The following is a 14759-nucleotide window of genomic DNA, read 5'->3' as shown; positions in this document are numbered from 1 at the left end:
AACATTTTTCAGCACATGTATGCTAAACATTTTTTTCCCATGAGTTTTATTGCATAGGTCCCTATGCCTCATTAGTACTAATGCTAAATAGTACATCCAGATTTAATATCTAATTAGGCCATTTGCATTTTTAAGATAATATGCATATGTGTTACTGTTCAGGAGCCAGTGGTAATATTAATGTGCATGCCAATAGTGCACATTAACTCACTTAGTACATGGGCATTAGTACATAGATTCCTTAATCTCAAAATGTCCTTTGTTTTGTGCTTTGCAGACCCAATTTATTAAAGAAAATGTGCAGCAGTTGATGCTTGTTTTGGATTGAACTGAGAGCACATCCACTAATTTTCTTTATATTCTCTTTTCTAATCTATAAACAGCCCACACACACCCCCATAGCATATGAAATTATAGATAAGGAAAAAGAGAATTGCTCATGGTCTATATAAAGTCATTTGGCATTAACCAGACTTTTTTTTTATTTCCTATTTGTATCACTGGCATAGTTAAAGATAAATTAAAATTGCCAGCAGCTTTAAAAATAAAAAAATAAAATGGTAAATTTGCATTTTAGCATCCAGAGTGCATGTGAGCTTTGAGCAGATCACATGCTACACCATTAGGGAAGCTTTGTTCACTTTTAAATTCCCGAATACATAATAAAGTTCTGTGTCACAGCTGAATGCCGCATATATCACAGCTGTGCACCACAGCTGAGTGAGACTACAGAAAAGTTGAAAAATGCAATACCAACTTATGAGAGACAATTAGGAGGCTTCTCTAGCCTTATCATATATGCTTGCTTCTGATTTCAATAGAAAAATGGCATGAGAGAGATGAATGATTCTAATTAAGTCTGATGTACATCCCGTCTTTTTAATAATGTGGATTAAATGAGTTTCCTTATTGTATCACTAGATGGCACACTCTTTCTTTCAAAGAATTCTAGCATTTCAGTTATTTGGCAAAGGAAACAAGTCAGTAGCAAAACTGTCTTATTTTATTCAGTATGCTTCAAAAGTACAGTTAATGTGCACCACCACCAAAAACAAACCTTTAACAAGGGATGTCTAGGATTCAAATGTTGCATCTCATCAGCTGTTATGGGTCCAAGAATCACCTCCCTGGGTTTTTAAATCAAAATCCTAATGCAGCTTCCTATTTTGAATCATTGACTTGAAACCAATGAAATACATTTGGTGGATAAGCTATTACTTTCATCCTTCTTGTGATATAAAAATGTGTTTGCCAGGTAATATATCCTGAAGCTATTTTGCTTAAAATTGCATTTGGATTTTGATATACTTCAGAAAGATGTGCCAATAAATAGCAGTCTTGGCTTGTGATCAAAACCCAACCCATAATTCAGGTATTTCCTACCGGGTGCTGTTCAGTGAATTGTCATCTGAGGTTGGATACAAGCCATCTGGTAAAATGAGTACATAAATCCCTAAATCAAGGTACACACAGATAACATACCACATACACATGCTAAACAATAGACAGTAATATTAACATATTCTGACTTTTCTGAACAATTATGCAGAAACAGCATAACTTAATAATTCTCAAGAAATATGGGATAATGGGACGCACAGCCCATTACTGACAAAAATGCACATGCTGAAAGAGATTGAGAAACCTTCTGCTAATATAATTATCTGATCTTCATTTTCCTTCTTACTCCAAGTTATTGATTTCCTTGTTACATGTAACTGCTTTTCTGCACTATTGTTCAAATTGTAAAGTTTATTATAATTGCACCCCTGTTTCTTGTGAACCAGCATGATGGGACTACCGTCTTGAATGTTGGTATATAAAAAACTTAAATAAATAAAAATAAATAAATCTTCTGCAATTATATTGTAGTTCATGTTAGTCATGCTAAATCATGTCAAAGGAGCCCAACAATAAAACCCATGCCACTTAACAAGCAATGCAAAAGATGCAGCATGCTTGAAGTAAAAAAGTGTCAGGAATAGAGTGTTCACATTATTCTCATGTACAGAAACCCAAAAATTCACTGGCTAAATAGTATGACCAAGTTACTCGCAAAGGGCACACTAAACAGAGCATGCTCAGTTCTCTTTTCCTCTCGATTCATCCTTCTTACTTCCAAGGAGTTTACAAGTGAACCTGCTAAAACGGGTTTGCTTGACAGTGAAAAGCAGTAGGTAACCTACTACATTCTAAATGAGGAAGTCAAAGAAGAGTGGAACATTCCAGGAGATCAGAAAGCTGACATGACTGCATGTTTAGAACTGTCTGTCTTTTGTGTCAGTAAGGATCTTCAAAGAACAGTATGAGAGATCATAGTTGGGGATGGAAGGAGCATGCAAGGAGATTCAAGGAGGAATCTGGCCATCCTCTCATAAGAGCACCAGCATTTGACTTTTTCCCTTTCTATGACTATCCTGTATGTAGGCACCGTAATGCTGCTCCACACAGTCTGCTGCCTCAAAGGTCATAAAAATGAGCTCTTCACCTAAACTAAAACAATTGTTCAGCTAAGAAAAGTTTTTGAGGTTCAGGCTACTCTTCATCCTCAAACTTCTGAATACCTCTAGTGGTCTTTGGATGCAATAAAAATGTCACTGGCAGCCTAGGCCTCTGTCCTCTGATAAGAAATTACTTGGAAATACATTTCCTTGTGTAAAAAAAGACAGATTTTATTTTTGTTTAAGTGTGTCTCCTATGTCATGTTCTTCTTCTACTACTAATACTATCATTTCGAAAGCACTACTAACAAAACACAGTGGAGCGGATTTTAAAAGGGTTATGTGCGTAAATCCTCAGGATTTACGCACATAACCGCTCCTGCACACGCCAAGCCTATTTTGCATAGGCCCGGCGACGTGCGCAAAGCCCCAAGATGTGCGTATGTCCCGGGGCTTTGTGAAAGGGGCGGGGCGGGGGCGGTACCGAGGCCTCCGGCACAGCGGCCGTGCCTGGGGATCGCGTGCCGGCAGCCAGCCGGCACACGCAAGTTATGCCTGTTAGATAGGGGAAGTGAGGGGAAGGTGGGGGGATCCGAAGGACAGTTCCCTCTGATGCTGCTCTGATTTTGGAGCGACCTCAGAGGGAACGGGGAAAGCCATCGGGGCTCCCCTAGGGCTCGGCGTGCGCAAGGTGCACTAGTGTGCACCCCCTTGCGCGTACCAACCCTGGATTTTATAACATGCGCGCGACTACGTGTGCATGTTATACAATCCTGCGTCCATTTGTGCACGCCGGGTAGCGCGCACAAATGTACCCCGCGTGCATATGTTTAAAACTCCGGTCCAATGCCACAGATACTTCTCTCTATCACTTCCTTCTTGTCCGTGTGTCTCATATCTTGCTGGTCCCCTGTGAGATCTTCCTTTCCACACTGGAGAGGGGCATGGGGAAGCACTTGGAGGGGGCCCACTGGCTAGCTACTTCCCTCTGGGGGCGACCCCTGCATGAGAGGCCTCCTGATTTTGTCACAAGCCAGGAGGTGAGCTAGGCCTGGCCCTCACAATCACATATTCAGGATGAAGTCTCTGCATACCTACAGGGCTCACACAACCACAGCAAAGACAGCTAAAATCCTGAGAATTATGTCAGTTCCTTGCCGGTATGAAATCTCTATGCTTTGTACATTTGTAAGGCATGGAGCAAAATTGTTAGGTTTGAGAATACATGTTTATGGTAGGCATATCTGTATACAAAATTGTGAAAAAAAAGAATGTTAGCTATGTTTTGTTTTAGCAAAGATAAGTATGGTCAAATGCATTAAGTCCCAAGGGCCTATGGAACAGTTGCACAAAGTAATCTCCTGTCCATGGCTTTCATTTTTCATGTATATAATATGTTAGTTAAAATAAGTGAGTGGGATAAAATGAAAGGATGGATGTTTACAGAGAACAGAAAGGAAGAAGCAGAGATATGTCTGAAACAAGTGAGATAGTAAGACTGGAAAGTGAATGACTGAAAGAGTAATGGGAGGGGATTAGATTTTTGGGGGATAATTTTCTAAAGGCTTATGCTCCTAAAATTGGAGGCTGCGCATATAAGTAGCATGTATGCATGTACTATTTTGCACATACAGCAGTATCAGGTGTTAATGAATATGCAGAAAAATAGGGCACTTTAAAAGCATTTTGGGGCAGGGTTTTGAAGTACGCACTTAAGAAAGTATTTTATACATGAAGTACACATTTATATTATCCAGCTTATGTACACATTTTACATTTGCTATTCAATTTCCAGAAAGCAATGTCGCTTCTCTTTTATTTTCAGTTTTTGGATGGAGGGTCTGAGTTATCCAGACTTCTAGATAAAGTGGTGCTATATTTAGTGTGTAAATTATGTATGTGTACTTTTCTAAAAAAAAATAGATGCAAAGCTATATGTGTTATCTGTATGCATGTAGTTTTATAGAATTTATTCATTATTACTTTATATCGATGAATGTACATTCCTTGGTGCACTTTAAGGGACATTTTTACCATTTTTTCTTGCTTTAATATGGTGTGCTAAGCCTTCATTTTACCCATATGATAAGTGTGAAATATTAAAGAAATTGTAGGCTTTTTTTTTTTTAATTTTTTATTTATTCAAATTTTAAACAATACATTCAAGAATAACTTGATACAGAAATTACATGTCTGTGATTATGACTTTGAGTACAATACCCAATAAATCACACCATCAAAACACATACGTTTTCCTAGTCCTCAATAAGAGGGATAACATTTGGAAAAAGATAAGGCTTTCCAAGTAAAAATTTAAAGTAATATGTCAATCTAACTGGAATCATTTAATTATAATATAGAGCTTATTGTTGCCTCATTGAGGGGCTACTTCTGTTGGAAGACTCTCAACATTTTTATCTGATATAAACTTAATTAAATGAGATGGTTGAAAGAAACAATACTTAACTGATTTGTAACTTATACAACATTTACATGGATATTTTAACTTATATTGTGCCCCCATTTGCAAAGGTTTAGGTCTTAATATTAGAAATTCCTTCCTTCCCTTTTGTGTCTCTCTTGTCACATCTGGGAAAACTCTTACATTTAGTTGGTAGAAATTTTCCTTAATATTTCTAAAGAATAACTTTTGAATCCACTCTTTGTCTGAGTTTAATAAAAAGGATACAATTAATGTGGAGGACTCTACCTCCTCCACGTTTGTGGATTCCAGCATTTCAGTCATATTTAAAGGCATAGTTATTTGAAAATCTTGCCCTTTTTTAGATATATTCTTCCAAGAAGGAATATAATAAATCTGAGTAAGGGGTGGAACAGCCTGTTGGGAAATTTTTAAATATTCAAGAACAAACTTATTCCACATTTCTTTAGCTGAAATATTTGGCAACTTTGGAAAATTAATCAACCTTAAGTTTTTACTTCGTGCTTGATTTTCTAGATTCTCTAACTTTCTAGATAAGTACTGATTCTCCTTAATTATCATAAGATTTTGATCACTTAATCTCTTTGACTCAGAGACATTTGCTATGGCCTGATCTCTCTTACTATTCTCTAAGATAACGTTTTTCAACTTCTGATCTAGATTTTCTATTCTTTTCATGACCGGTTTCAATTGCAAAGTTACATTTTTATCTAAAACCACTAAAGTTTCCCAAATAACCTCTAAAGAAATTGTTGTTGGCCTTATTAAAGGTAAAGGATCTACCATATCAGCAAATATCTTATCAGTACTTGAGTCCATATCCTGAGACAGCTCTTGTCCCTCAGCAACTTCCCCTTCCGAGTTACCAATCAAATTGGTATTTCCTGCGGCTGAACTCATAGATTTTCCTGGGCCATCTTCTACTCCTCCAATTTTCTCCAATGGAGGAGTGGTGCCTTCAGATGATTCTGATCTAATTGTCACAGGATTCTCAGGAGGGGCTCTATTGTCCGGGGACAAAGAGATCTCCAAGTCAAGAGGGGAAACCATGCCTTCCTGGATCCCCTCTAGCGACTTATCACCCGGCAATATGATTCCTTTCCTAATGTGGGCATCCATAGGACCCAACACTGGGCTAGCTAAAGTACTTTCAATTAACCTCTCTCTGGCTCTTCGTTTCCGAGCCGAGTGTGGCATTCTCAAGGTAATGTTCAATATACAGATAAAAATGCACAAGAAGGTACTTAGCTTTTTTAGATTGAAAGTTGTTATCCTTCCGACGGAGAAGAAAGTTGCGCTTTAATTAGAGAGTGGTTCTTCGCGTGGCTTCTTGATGACAAATCCACTACAAATCCACACTGAAGCCGCACCAAAGCCGCACGCCCCTTTGGCGCGCGGCTTCGGCGAGCACCGGCGGCGGCGATGCGCTGCTTGATGTTGAATTTAAACTTTCCAACGTCGCCCTCCTATGATGTCATTCGGGGGCGTGTTCAGTTAACCTCGTCAGACCACAGGGACGCTCTGGCCTCAACCAGGCCACCGGACTCCGCGCTAGAAACAGTCTCTAGGTAGGCACAACTTCCCGGTCTCCTGGGGAAGTTCAGGGAGGAGCTGCTTTTAAACTCCTCCAACGTCGCCCTCCTATGATGTCATTCGGGGGCGTGTTCGGTTAACCTCGCCAGACCTCAGGGATGCTCTGGCCTCAACCAGGCCACCGGACTCCGCGCTAGAAAGTCTCTAGGTAGACACAACTTCCCGGTCTCCTGGGGAAGTTCAGGGAGGAGCTGCTTTTAAACTCCTCTAACGTCGCCCTCCTATGATATCATTCGGGGGCGTGTTCGGTTAACCTTGCCGGACCACAAGGACGCTCTGGCCTCAACCAGGCCACCGGACTCCGCGCTAGAAACAGTCTCTAGGTAGGCACAACTTCCCGGTCTCCTGGGGAAGTTCAGGGAGGAGCTGCTTTTAAACTCCTCCAACGTCACTCTCCTATGATGTCATTCGGGGGCGTGTTCGGTTAACCTCGCCGGACCACAGGGACGCTCTGGCCTCAACCAGGCCACCGGACTCCGCGCTAGAAACAGTCTCTAGGTAGGCTCAACTTCCCGGTCTCCTTAAATTGTAGGCTTTTGATCCTATAAGAACTAAGGCTCTCATCTGGCCCCAAGCAGAGAACCACGCAGCGATCGTACCGCCCTCCCGCTCACCTCACTTCCGGCACTGGAAGGCCTTTAAAAGTAATATTGATGGCCTTTAATCCTTCCACTTGTGCCGCAACGACCAACCCGTCCCTCAACCGGCTCGACGTGACCGGCGTTCCCAACCCATCGGGGTCCGAGCCCTCGACCTGCCCTCACCCAGCCCCAAGCAGAGAACCACGCAGCGATCAAACTGTCCTGCTCACCTCACTTCCGGCGCTGGAAGGCCTTTAAAAGTAAGATCGACGGCCTCCAGCGTCTCACGCCGAAGGAGCGCGACTAAGGGGCCTGCTCCTTAGTGTGCCCCTTTGTGCTGCTCCTTTCTGCTGCTCCAGTCCTGACTCCAACTCATCAGAGAAGCGGGTAGGAAAGAGGACAATAAAAACTGCACAGATCGGCTCATTCTTAGGTGATCACTGAAGCTGGAGCTGGAGCTGGAGCAGGCAGGCAGGGATCAGGTGACAGGCAGGAACTGAAGCAGGCTAGGACTAAAGCAAGCAGAAACTGAAGCAGAACTGGCTACTGGAACTAGACAGGAACTGAAGCAGGACTGGCTACTGGAACCAGACCGGAGCTGAAGCAGGACTGGCTACTGGAACCTGGAGCCAAGCTGGAGCTGAAGCAGAACAGGTTACTGCAAGCAAGCCAGACAAGAGCAAGACTTGAGCACGGATTGAAACAAGTCTCAGGCAGGAACGGAGTTGCTAACGCAATAGCACACTCCGAGGCACGGAGCAACTGAGAACCGCAAAGAACCCCATTGCAAGGCAAAGTCCTGGGCTCCGTGGCGGCCTTACATAGGCCGCGGCGTCTGATGTCACGGATAGGGCGGAGCTTCCAGTGGCGGGAAACGGCCTTCATAAGCACGGATGGCGCGCGCGCACGTGCGCCTACGGAGAAGGCGTCCAGGCAGGACTTCTCGGCGGCTTCCCCCATGCGGGGATGCCGCGAAACAGGCTGCAGACCCTCTGAGATGGGCCGGGACCAAGGAGGTAAGGGCCTAGTCGCGGCTGCTGCGACTGGGACCGCAACAGTACCCTACTTTACCCACCCTTGCTCACACCCCAGATCACTACTACCAATTATGCTTACCCCACTTACACAATTCATTGGCCTACAGCTTTCACCCTTATTCTTTTCAATAGTCATGTGGTCTGCCGTGAGCGGCCATGATAGAGCCACGCTCGGCAGACCACGTGATGCGTCCTGGGCCGGCCTGGGTGGCAAATCCCTGGGCCGGTCTTCCTCAGGAATCCGCCACTGATCAGGTTGGTAACCCCTCTCTGGCCACATTTTGAGTCTTTTCCTGAATGTTGGGAGGCAAGGTTCCTGCCTTAGCTCCGTTGGGATGGAGTTCCACAGAGGAGGTCCTGCTGTGGAGAATGCCCTGTCTCTGAGAGTTATGTGAAGGGAGTTTTTGGAATGAGGTACCTGAAGAGAATCTTTATAGTGCTCTCTTTTGGGTCTGGAGGATGTATGTTTTTTGAAAGGGATTTGTAGGTTGAGCGGAGCGATTTGTTGGATAGATTTGTATATTGTGGTGATGGACTTATATAGTATTCTATAATGAATCGGCAGCCAGTGTAAGTCTTTGAGGATAGGGGAGATGTGATCTCTTCTCTGTGAATTTGTCAGAATTCTGGCTGCCGTATTTTGAACCATCTGAAGAGGTTTAGTATGTGATGAAGGGATACCTAATAAAAAGGAGTTGCAATAGTCTAACTTGGAGAAGATTATTGCTTGTAGGATTGTCCTGAAGTCATGGTTGTGGAACAGTGGTTTTATTCACTTTTTAGGACATGCAGTTTATGAAAGCAGTCCTTGGTGGTTTGGTTTATAAAAGCTTTTAGGTTTAGCCGATTGTCGATGATCGCTCCCAGATCTCTCACTTGGGCTGTTTGTAGGTTTGCTGAAGTATTAGTGGGGGGGGTAGCTGTTCTCAGTGGATATGAGAAGGAGTTCCATTTTTGAGGAGTTTAGGATTAAATTCAGGTTGGAGAGGAGGGAGTTGATTTCTTGAAGGCATGATTCCCATAGATCTAGGGTTTTTTTGATGGATTCTTTGATGGGTATCACGATCTGGACATCATCGGCATACAGATAGTATTTTAGGTTCAAGTTGGTTAATAACTGGCAGAGAGGGAGGAGGTAGATGTTAAAGAGAGTGGGTGAAAGGGATGAGCCTTGAGGGACTCCTAGAGATGAAGGGTAGCGTTTGGATTCTTTGTTGTGTATTTTAACCTTGAAGCCTCTATTTTTTCCAACCCTTTTTCACCTTATGCCCTTTTTCACCTTATACCCTTATGTCCTTTTTCACCTTATACCCTTTTTCACCTTATTTTCCAACCCTTGCTTCACCTTATGCATGTTTTTACCTCACTTTTCTGCATTATTCTTGTTTTAGCATGGATTTCACCTTTACTCACATTTTTAGCATGGTTTTCTATTTAGCATGATATTTTTTTACTCATGGGATATATGGATGTCATTAGCTTACTGCATCCCTCAATAACACATTTTTTAACCAAATGAGTAAAAGAAAATCTGTACTAAACATTTGTGCTGATTCAAGGACCTGTTTTATTACATTGGTCTGTGAGTTTTCAAAATAATGCCTATCTTTTTTACACTTATTTTGTTGTTTTGATAAAGTTGTTGAAAAATATAAAGCATTGCTTCTGAAAGGCTTCCAAACAGTCCTGCAGGTTCCTGAGTTACTCCAGGTTATGTGAGCACTCCCTTAAAGAAAATGTACTCTCCAACTATGTGAGAAAAGGGCGGACATTTGTTTGAAGGAAAAGTTAATGCCTCGGCTGACACATTTAGCATGTGTCCGTAGACCTGTTTCACAAGTTTTTCCAGAAGCAAAATAATAATTTTGCATTCTAATTTGGCAACACACGGAAATGGGATTTAATCTAGAGAAGATCAACAATTTCTACAAGTAATATATTCTTTCTTGACTCATCTGCGTGCTCTTCTTCAATACTGAGTCAGTGAGAGACCCGACATTAAACACCATGGTGGAGCATGAAGTGTTCGTGCCATACACAGGCTATCTTCAAGAAAACTGTAAGTTCCCTTTACATCTACTGCTGGGTAGTCATTACTGTGAGTCTAGTATTGTTATGAGTTACTTAGAGGGAAATAATACATTAATGTCTATCTTACAAGTTCATTTATATGAACGTACCTGGAAAACATATTTTCTTTATAGTATTTGCTCAGTATGATTGTGTTTTCAAATATAGTGTATGAACAATTTCCCGGATGAGAAAACAGGAAGCACTACCGACAGTTGACTCAGAATAGCAAATTTAAGCAGAGAACTTTGGTTTTGCAAGTATTTTCTACAAATCCATGGGTATATGATTTCAAAGTGGCTCTGGAAATGTTCATGGGTCCATTTTAGGGTTTAAGGAACCAATGCATGGAAACAGAAACTTTTGTCCAGCTCACACATGCTACTGTGTTTTTGCTGTAGTTATTCTGAACTTTTGTGATGACATCATGAGCAACTTCATAAATATCACAAATAAGAGGTGAACTAGAAATATAATACATCAAAATGCCCCTAATTGCTACTATGCCTCTTTCTATTTCTTCCTGTGTTCTGCATCCTCCCTGCTCCAATTCTTGCTCACACTCATAACAGTGTATTTTAAAACATAAAATCATTAAAATATATATTTATGACTTTTTGATTTTGAATATAAAAAGTATTTTAATTAATCACATGCATATTGGTGCTCTTCAGCCTGAAATGCATTTTCTTCTATGTGCCAGTTCCCAGAGTCAATTCTCTTTGTAAATACATGGGCACAAAAGCTCAAAACAGAATTATAGCAGCGGAAGCTTTGGTTGATATATCCAAGCTGTCATGCAACTTTAATTCTGCCAATTATGGATTTCACCTTTTGATGAAAAAGAAGAGACTTCAGTAAAAAAAAAAAAAAAAAATTACATAAGTCTGATATCTCTCTTTATCTGGGACAGTTTTTGTCTTCTCTTTTGTACTCACCTTGTTAAGATTGTCAATGTTATGAATTGTGAGCTGCTTAGAATAATTTATCTTACATAGGCAGCACATAAATCTTTTCAACTAGCAAGGAATATAATCCTGAGGAATTACATAACCAGAACCAGGATAAGGAGCTGATGTGTGGAGAGGAAAGATAAGAACATAAGGAGGAAAATATAAACTTATGAGGAAAAATTCAGAGGTTGATGGGGCATGGAAAAGCATTTTAAGTGTTGATGGTAAAGACTGAGAGACCAGCATACAAAATGTAAAGAGGGATTATTAGCATGCCTGGGAACTTTTGACTTGTGGTCACCCTGAGATTCCAGGGGAAGGGGGAATGTGTATCAGCTTATTTGCTTTTGGTTTTTCAAACCCCCCACCCTGTTCTCCACCCAATCTCCCCTCCCCCCCCCACCACCACTTTTCTCCCTTCCAAGGATGACCTTAGCATTCTTCTTTCCTTACACCCCAATAACTCATAGCTGCCTGACCTGTGCACTCTCAGCCTACCCTCAGCTGAGTCCCAAGCCCTGGAATCACAGCTGCAGACTGAGTTGTGTCTGTTGCAGCCCCTTTCTGGAGTTTCTCCCCACATGCTGCCTGCAGTATGTGATCCAGGCTGACCCCTCCCGTCCTGTTACCTCCAGGCTTTCTGAAAGGGGAGTGGTTGCAGCAGTAAAAAGAGAGGCCCAGAGCTTTCTAGCATTTCTCGGGACAGTGGCATGTGGTGATGTTCTAAGCAGGGGATTCAGTAAATGGACAACATCCCTTTCTCTCCCCCCCCCCCCCCAAATAATCACATTATTTTCCCTTCCATTCCTCTAATTGCCTAATTTTCTCTATCCCCACCAAACCATCCCCAAATCTTCATCCCAAAAAGTGATATTTAATATCCCAAAAAGTGAGGCTGAAGGCCAAACAGTGAAATGTTTCTGATGGGGGGTGTTTGTCATATAAATCTGGACAGATTTAGTATTATATTATTTTGCATATGAAGGAAGCAACAAAATGATATGTAGCCTTCTTTAATTTCATTATTTTGTAATTCTTTAATCCCACACAAAAAAAAACTCTACAGCCTTTCATCCCCTCTTTCCAGCATCATCCTAGGTCTTCCCCTTCCCCCAGCTCCTCCTAAGCCGTTTCCTAATAGATTTACCATGAAAAACAATATTCACAATACTGCCTTCTGAGGTAAAAAAATATCACTAACAACATGTATATTATATTTATATGCACCGAGGTGGTATCAACCAGAAAACCTTGCAAAAAAAAGATATTTGGAGCCCTTATGGTATTAGGCCTATTGTAAGAGGTGCTGTGTGTGGGGTTGGCCCTCAGAAAGCCATGAGTAAACTGAATTATAATTAGAAAAACAAAACAAGACTAACTGCCTGCACTTGAACATACCTATGAAAAAGCAACCCTGTCAATATTATACCAGGCTCTAAATCTATTAGGAAAACAGAACAAGCCAGGCTGATATAAATCCCTACATAGAAACTACACACTAGTAGAATGCCTCACCTTGGTCATGCAAAACACAGGCCCTCACCAAATATAGAACAGAGATATCATAAAAGTATAAATAGACACACACTCTCTGACATGTTCATTCTTACACACATGCAGTCTTTTAAACTCACAGGCACATACTGTCAGGCTCACACACATGCTCACTGCTCTGAATCTAGTACATAATACACCCTTTTACTAGGAGGTACAGATTAGAAAACAGAACAAGCTGGACTGCTACAGATCCTGACATAGAAATTGCCTGCTAGAATACCTCACCTTGGTCCCATGTGCAAAACACAGACAGACCCTCACCAAATACAGACCTGACCACATATTACAAATAGTGAGACAAAAGCTGAACTGGAAAACCCAAAAAGCCAGACTTTACCAGCAGTGTAAACCAGAAAAATTTAAAAAAAAAATGTATTTTTCTTGTACTGTACACAATATAAATATTCAGAGATGCACTTTTCCCAAACATGACAGAACACGAAAATTCTTTCCATTTGCTCTCAGAGAAATAGAAGCAAGAGCAGCTATTCCCAACCCTCTCAATCCCCAGCAGTCCTCACCCTCCTCTCCCTTCCCAGTCCCCAGCAGTTGAGTTCCCTTCCCTTCCCCTCTCCTCTCCCAGTCCCCCAGCAGTCGAGTCCCTCACCCCCCTCTCCCTGTTCGGCAGTGTGGGAGCCAGTGTGTGACTGGGCGTGCATGCGTGTGCATCTTTGATTTCTGTTAAGGGCAGTAACTGTTCCCCAGGGCAGGTTAACACCATCCACCCTTTTCTTCATTTCTATCCTCCAGCCCCTAAGAATCAACAGTGTTTTTAGCCTATGCTCTTCTGAATTAATTTCACTATTCTCATCCCCACTGCCTCATCCAGGAAGGCATTACAGTCATCCACCACTCTCTCTGTGAAGTGAGTCGTCCCCCCTGGCATTTCGTTTCGTGACTCCTCGTTCTACAGTTTCTTTCCCAATGGAAAAGGTTTGAAGTTAAGCAGCGATGTGAGATACGGTCTAGTAATATCCTCCCAGTTGGAATTATTTAGTCCAGTCATGGGGTCAGGGCAGACATCGAGCCTGTGGTAGAACCACATCTCACTCTTCAGGGACATCAGTGTTGCTATTTTTAACAACTCAAAAATCAAATGTAAATTAAATAAAGGGTCAGCATACCTCATACTGGTGAGGTTAAGCTAAAGCTTTACAAAGAATGATTATAATAAATATACAGAGTAGTCACAAGGTTAGTTTATTTTCCCATCTCCTACCACACATCTGCCTGCTGGCTGATGCCCTTTATACCCTACCAGTCCTTTTCCATTAAACTAATTCCATAAGTTCGCCAAACTCCCATATCTCCCAGGCCCCAGTCTCCAGATCCCAGCCCCCTCCCAGCCCCCAGCAGTCTTGCTCCCCTGCCCCCTCCCAGACCTCCCATTTTGGGAAGATCCCCGTCACAACTCAGTGCTTGTTCCAACAGTGTGCCTTGTTATTGGCCCCTTCTCCCTCTCTTGTTCACTTAGGACAGGAGGCAGCCTGCAAGCAGCCAGGGACTGAAATTTGCCTCCAGCTCTGCAGCTGAATAAAAAAAAGAAAAAAACAGCTGAAAAAAAAAAGGGTTGAGGGCTGGGGATTCACTGAATCCCTTGAAGCCCTGACCACATACCACTGGCTCTGGAGATCCAGCAACTGATACAATTTCCCAGAGTCTCCAGGTGAAATCTTGAGAGTTCCCAGGCAGCTATGGTTATTAGTTGCAGTAGCTCCCAGATAATAGCTTGTGAGTGAGTAACATGAATTGGATCTACTTTATGGGATTTGCCAGGTACTTCCAACCTGGATTTGCCACTGTCAGAAACAAAATGTTGGGCTCTATAGACCTTGGTCTGACCCAGCATGGCAATGCTTATGTGCCTAAGTAATACCATTCTATCACCACTAGATACAGTCAGAAGTTAAACAAAATTACAAGGCACATATTCCATTACAGTTTCAAAGTCCTCCTCCTTTCTTCTCATTGTCTGTGAGTGGTCTTTTACAGAAGGCACTGGAGATGTTTCTTCTTAAAAACTGTCTTTGATTCTGTTTGGGGTAAATGCTTCTCTCTTCTGATGTTTTCTTCTTAAGATGGTG

Source organism: Rhinatrema bivittatum, chromosome 2 (assembly GCF_901001135.1).
Source record: "Rhinatrema bivittatum chromosome 2, aRhiBiv1.1, whole genome shotgun sequence".
In the NCBI taxonomy this organism is placed as follows: Eukaryota; Metazoa; Chordata; class Amphibia; order Gymnophiona; family Rhinatrematidae; genus Rhinatrema; species Rhinatrema bivittatum.
This window is presented reverse-complemented; position numbering follows the sequence as displayed.